We start from the raw sequence: 6216 nt of genomic DNA, 5'->3' as shown, positions 1-6216 counted from the left end.
CAATCCGGGAGTTCGAGCAGTTGTCAAGACAAGAATCTCCTTAAATCTAGAAGAGGTTTCAAAAAATTACCACAGGTTGCAAACTTCGTCAAAATAGCGATGCAGACCCGCTCCACTTGATTTGAAATGATTGGCTATTCAACCGAATACACGTTGCCATATTTGGGTTACTTATCAGAGTAGATCGTTCGTTTTACATTCGAGAAGAGTTTACATATTATTTGAATGAAGAGGATAACATAATACTGAGCTGAAAATTGTGTGTAAAGTATGTTTTAGTAGTTTACAATACAGATTATTAATGTGCGGGAGATTTTATAGATATTGAAGCTTGTAAACAAAGGGTGCAAAACACAGTTTTATGTATGACGTTATCAGGACGTTACTTGGTGAGGGACAAGCAAAACTGACCCCTATAAAAAAATAAAATGGAGGATTGTTACATAGACTTCTGCATATCAATGGAAAGATAAAATTGTGAATTTTGTAAATATCCAACTATAATACATTCATCAATTACTACTAGGGGGTATTTGACACCTGAAAAATGGGAGATATTGGGTTGTTTATGCATCCATTTTCAGTGCACCTATGCATTTTTAACCCCCCTGCTCAACAAAAACAGAAAAAATCAGACAAAATAAGTTGTATGCATTTCACAGAACAAGTCCTAAGGTTTTCTTTTAGTGTGCTTTTAGGGTACATTTTCCACCTCTTGAAAGAGCTACATTACCTGCTAATTGACTCATGCAATTCTGCACATGTGAAAACTGGATGTTTTGAGAGTTATCTCCCCCTATTAAAAAGTCTCACAATTTTTTTTTTCTAAAAATGAATGCACATTTTTTTCTTTAAATATTAAGATAAGACTCTACTTTATGCAAACAAAAACAAAAAAGATGCAGTTTTCATCTAGACTCCTATAAATAGCAGGAAAATCCCCACCCAGCATGCTTCTCTCTGGGAAAAACCCCCTGGATTTTATACGAAACTGTGTTTAGCTACCTTAAAGGAAATAATTTTTTTTTGCAATTCACTTTTTTGTATTTAGGTGCAAAGAGGACAGAATTCCAAACATTTTGGTGCATAAATTGTTGAATTTGGTCCAGAAATGGGCAAGTAATTGTAAATTTAGTATTACATGTCTACGACATTAGTCGACGCATAAAACAGGACTTCAAAGAGAAATTCAAACCTAACCGAATCAGCTCACACAATAATTTTATTTTTCTTCAATTTAAAAAACACAAAGTATGAAATATACAGTATTTGAATATCAATAAAATGTTACATTATAATTTTTTTGAAAAGCTGCCAAACAATTTTTACAGATATTGCTAGTTTCTGTATAAACAGGAGGGGGGGGGGGCATTTGGAAATAGTCACTGTCTTAAATCAGAAGATTGCCTAAAAATCTGGACAGTGTCACCCTAACTAGATACTCAATAAGTCTATGTCACATGTATATCTATATATACAGAAGATACATATTCTCATTTGCGATCAATTAAACTGAAGGTCATGACCTTGCGAAGCTTCCATTTTTGACATGACGTCACACTTTGATGTCACAATGCAGTTGCGTCATAATGTAAAATAACAACTTTAACCCCTGAATCCTTATTATATGTATAAATTCTATGGAACATGTATCTAATAGGCATTATGCTTTACACAGTGTCAACCTGAGATTATATTGTATGGTTTACTACATAAATTAAAACAAATAAAGCAATTTTCTATGAACTTACAGGCAAATAAATGTGGGAAATGTCATCAAATGCTACTCCTTAAGGGTGCAAAACACAGTTTTATGTATGACGTTATCAGGACGTTACTTGGTGAGGGACAAGCAAAACTGACCCCTATAAAAAAATAAAATGGAGGATTGTTACATAGACTTCTGCATATCAATGGAAAGATAAAATTGTGAATTTTGTAAATATCCAACTATAATACATTCATCAATTACTACTAGGGGGTATTTGACACCTGAAAAATGGGGGATATTGGGTTGTTTATGCATCCATTTTCAGTGCACCTATGCATTTTTAACCCCCCTGCTCAACAAAAACAGAAAAAATCAGACAAAATAAGTTGTATGCATTTCACAGAACAAGTCCTAAGGTTTTCTTTTAGTGTGCTTTTAGGGTACATTTTCCACCTCTTGAAAGAGCTACATTACCTGCTAATTGACTCATGCAATTCTGCACATGTGAAAACTGGATGTTTTGAGAGTTATCTCCCCCTATTAAAAAGTCTCACAATTTTTTTTTTCTAAAAATGAATGCACATTTTTTTCTTTAAATATTAAGATAAGACTCTACTTTATGCAAACAAAAACAAAAAAGATGCAGTTTTCATCTAGACTCCTATAAATAGCAGGAAAATCCCTACCCAGCATGCTTCTCTCTGGGAAAAACCCCCTGGATTTTATACGAAACTGTGTTTAGCTACCTTAAAGGAAATAAAATTTTTTTGCAATTCACTTTTTTGTATTTAGGTGCAAAGAGGACAGAATTCCAAACATTTTGGTGCATAAATTGTTGAATTTGGTCCAGAAATGGGCAAGTAATTGTAAATTTAGTATTACATGTCTACGACATTAGTCGACGCATAAAACAGGACTTCAAAGAGAAATTCAAACCTAACCGAATCAGCTAACACAATTATTTTATTTTTCTTCAATTTAAAAAACACAAAGTATGAAATATACAGTATTTGAATATCAATAAAATGTTACATTATAATTTTTTTTGAAAAGCTGCCAAACAATTTTTACAGATATTACTAGTTTCTGTATAAACAGGAGGGGGGGGGGGCATTTGGAAATAGTCACTGTCTTAAATCAGAAGATTGCCTAAAAAATCTGGATGGTGTCACCCTAACTAGATACTCAATAGGTCTATGTCACATGTATATATATACAGAAGATACATATTCTCATTTGCGATCAATTAAATTGAAGGTCATGACCTTGCGAAGCTTCCATTTTTGACATGACGTCACACTTTGATGTCACAATGCAGTTGCGTCATAATGTAAAATAACAACTTTAACCCCTGAATCCTTATTATATGTATAAATTCTATGGAACATGTATCTAATAGGCATTATGCTTTACACAGTGTCAACCTGAGATATATATTATATTGTATGGTTTACTACATAAATTAAAACAAATAAAGCAATTTTCTATGAACTTACAGGCAAATAAATGTGGGAAATGTCATCAAATGCTACTCCTTAAGGGTGCAAAACACAGTTTTATGTATGACGTTATCAGGACGTTACTTGGTGAGGGACAAGCAAAACTGACCCCTATAAAAAAATAAAATGGAGGATTGTTACATAGACTTCTGCATATCAATGGAAAGATAAAATTGTGAATTTTGTAAATATCCAACTATAATACATTCATCAATTACTACTAAGGGGTATTTGACACCTGAAAAATGGGGGATATTGGGTTGTTTATGCATCCATTTTCAGTGCACCTATGCATTTTTAACCCCCCTGCTCAACAAAAACAGAAAAAATCAGACAAAATAAGTTGTATGCATTTCACAGAACAAGTCCTAAGGTTTTCTTTTAGTGTGCTTTTAGGGTACATTTTCCACCTCTTGAAAGAGCTACATTACCTGCTAATTGACTCATGCAATTCTGCACATGTGAAAACTGGATGTTTTTGAGAGTTATCTCCCCCTATTAAAAAGTCTCACAATTTTTTTTTTCTAAAAATGAATGCACATTTTTTTCTTTAAATATTAAGATAAGACTCTACTTTATGCAAACAAAAACAAAAAAGATGCAGTTTTCATCTAGACTCCTATAAATAGCAGGAAAATCCCCACCCAGCATGCTTCTCTCTGGGAAAAACCCCCTGGATTTTATACGAAACTGTGTTTAGCTACCTTAAAGGAAATAAATTTTTTTTGCAATTCACTTTTTTGTATTTAGGTGCAAAGAGGACAGAATTCCAAACATTTTGGTGCATAAATTGTTGAATTTGGTCCAGAAATGGGCAAGTAATTGTAAATTTAGTATTACATGTCTACGACATTAGTCGACGCATAAAACAGGACTTCAAAGAGAAATTCAAACCTAACCGAATCAGCTCACACAATAATTTTATTTTTCTTCAATTTAAAAAACACAAAGTATGAAATATACAGTATTTGAATATCAATAAAATGTTACATTATAATTTTTTTGAAAAGCTGCCAAACAATTTTTACAGATATTGCTAGTTTCTGTATAAACAGGAGGGGGGGGGCATTTGGAAATAGTCACTGTCTTAAATCAGAAGATTGCCTAAAAATCTGGACAGTGTCACCCTAACTAGATACTCAATAAGTCTATGTCACATGTATATCTATATATACAGAAGATACATATTCTCATTTGCGATCAATTAAACTGAAGGTCATGACCTTGCGAAGCTTCCATTTTTGACATGACGTCACACTTTGATGTCACAATGCAGTTGCGTCATAATGTAAAATAACAACTTTAACCCCTGAATCCTTATTATATGTATAAATTCTATGGAACATGTATCTAATAGGCATTATGCTTTACACAGTGTCAACCTGAGATTATATTGTATGGTTTACTACATAAATTAAAACAAATAAAGCAATTTTCTATGAACTTACAGGCAAATAAATGTGGGAAATGTCATCAAATGCTACTCCTTAAGGGTGCAAAACACAGTTTTATGTATGACGTTATCAGGACGTTACTTGGTGAGGGACAAGCAAAACTGACCCCTATAAAAAAATAAAATGGAGGATTGTTACATAGACTTCTGCATATCAATGGAAAGATAAAATTGTGAATTTTGTAAATATCCAACTATAATACATTCATCAATTACTACTAGGGGGTATTTGACACCTGAAAAATGGGAGATATTGGGTTGTTTATGCATCCATTTTCAGTGCACCTATGCATTTTTAACCCCCCTGCTCAACAAAAACAGAAAAAATCAGACAAAATAAGTTGTATGCATTTCACAGAACAAGTCCTAAGGTTTTCTTTTAGTGTGCTTTTAGGGTACATTTTCCACCTCTTGAAAGAGCTACATTACCTGCTAATTGACTCATGCAATTCTGCACATGTGAAAACTGGATGTTTTGAGAGTTATCTCCCCCTATTAAAAAGTCTCACAATTTTTTTTTTCTAAAAATGAATGCACATTTTTTTCTTTAAATATTAAGATAAGACTCTACTTTATGCAAACAAAAACAAAAAAGATGCAGTTTTCATCTAGACTCCTATAAATAGCAGGAAAATCCCCACCCAGCATGCTTCTCTCTGGGAAAAACCCCCTGGATTTTATACGAAACTGTGTTTAGCTACCTTAAAGGAAATAAATTTTTTTGCAATTCACTTTTTTGTATTTAGGTGCAAAGAGGACAGAATTCCAAACATTTTGGTGCATAAATTGTTGAATTTGGTCCAGAAATGGGCAAGTAATTGTAAATTTAGTATTACATGTCTACGACATTAGTCGACGCATAAAACAGGACTTCAAAGAGAAATTCAAACCTAACCGAATCAGCTCACACAATAATTTTATTTTTCTTCAATTTAAAAAAACACAAAGTATGAAATATACAGTATTTGAATATCAATAAAATGTTACATTATAATTTTTTTGAAAAGCTGCCAAACAATTTTTACAGATATTGCTAGTTTCTGTATAAACAGGAGGGGGGGGGCATTTGGAAATAGTCACTGTCTTAAATCAGAAGATTGCCTAAAAATCTGGACAGTGTCACCCTAACTAGATACTCAATAAGTCTATGTCACATGTATATCTATATATACAGAAGATACATATTCTCATTTGCGATCAATTAAACTGAAGGTCATGACCTTGCGAAGCTTCCATTTTTGACATGACGTCACACTTTGATGTCACAATGCAGTTGCGTCATAATGTAAAATAACAACTTTAACCCCTGAATCCTTATTATATGTATAAATTCTATGGAACATGTATCTAATAGGCATTATGCTTTACACAGTGTCAACCTGAGATATATATTATATTGTATGGTTTACTACATAAATTAAAACAAATAAAGCAATTTTCTATGAACTTACAGGCAAATAAATGTGGGAAATGTCATCAAATGCTACTCCTTAAGGGTGCAAAACACAGTTTTATGTATGACGTTATCAGGACGTTACTTGGTGAGGGACAAG

General features: G+C 32.8%; 1 long non-coding RNA gene across 2 annotated transcripts; it reads right to left on the bottom strand.

Moving 5' to 3' along the window:
* Window positions 1-339: 339 nt before the first annotated feature.
* On the bottom strand, window positions 340-5168 carry LOC134257830 (uncharacterized). Of its 2 annotated transcripts, XR_009990011.1 has the most exons (4): window positions 4659-5168; window positions 3208-3321; window positions 1752-1865; window positions 340-413 (listed from the first exon to the last, which is right to left on the bottom strand). It is a non-coding gene; the product is annotated as an uncharacterized LOC134257830 (long non-coding RNA). The 2 variants fall into 2 exon arrangements; XR_009990009.1 differs by lacking the exon at window positions 340-413 and having other exon boundaries at window positions 1508-1865; window positions 4659-5165.
* Between the last annotated feature and the right edge of the window lie 1048 nt (window positions 5169-6216).

This window comes from Saccostrea cucullata, unplaced genomic scaffold, assembly GCF_032062105.1.
Source record: "Saccostrea cucullata isolate Sc308-1 unplaced genomic scaffold, CSIRO_AGI_Scuc_v1 ctg15890, whole genome shotgun sequence".
Lineage (NCBI taxonomy): Eukaryota > Metazoa > Mollusca > Bivalvia > Ostreida > Ostreidae > Saccostrea > Saccostrea cuccullata.
Note: the sequence above shows the minus strand (reverse complement) of the source record. Positions and strands in the feature narration are given on the sequence as shown.